A 396-nucleotide genomic window follows, 5' to 3' on the forward strand; every position below is an offset into this window, starting at 1 on the left:
TGGTGATTGTGCCTGTGTTAGATTGAAACGGTTTATGCAAATACGTGGATATAGGAAATATAGATATAGAAAAAAAATACTTATTTTTTACAACTCGATATAAAACACAATTTTTTTTACTTGCAAAACATTCCTCACCCACCATTATAACACGGGTTATCTGCAAAATTGTGTAGCTACTGGTTGGAACCTGGACAGACTGGTCATGAGAGTGGTGGAGGCCCTTTATATACCTCCAGAGAGTGATTTAGTTTCCAATGTGTGTTTTTGGTCGAACAATTTCAAGTTAAGGTTATACATGTGACTTCGGGACTATGATTCACAGCCAAGGGCATATCTAAGCATACTTTACGTATTATGCTTAATAGACTATTTTTGCATTAATTCCTGTTTCCG

This window comes from Penaeus monodon, chromosome 34 (assembly GCF_015228065.2).
Source record: "Penaeus monodon isolate SGIC_2016 chromosome 34, NSTDA_Pmon_1, whole genome shotgun sequence".
Taxonomy (NCBI): Eukaryota; Metazoa; Arthropoda; class Malacostraca; order Decapoda; family Penaeidae; genus Penaeus; species Penaeus monodon.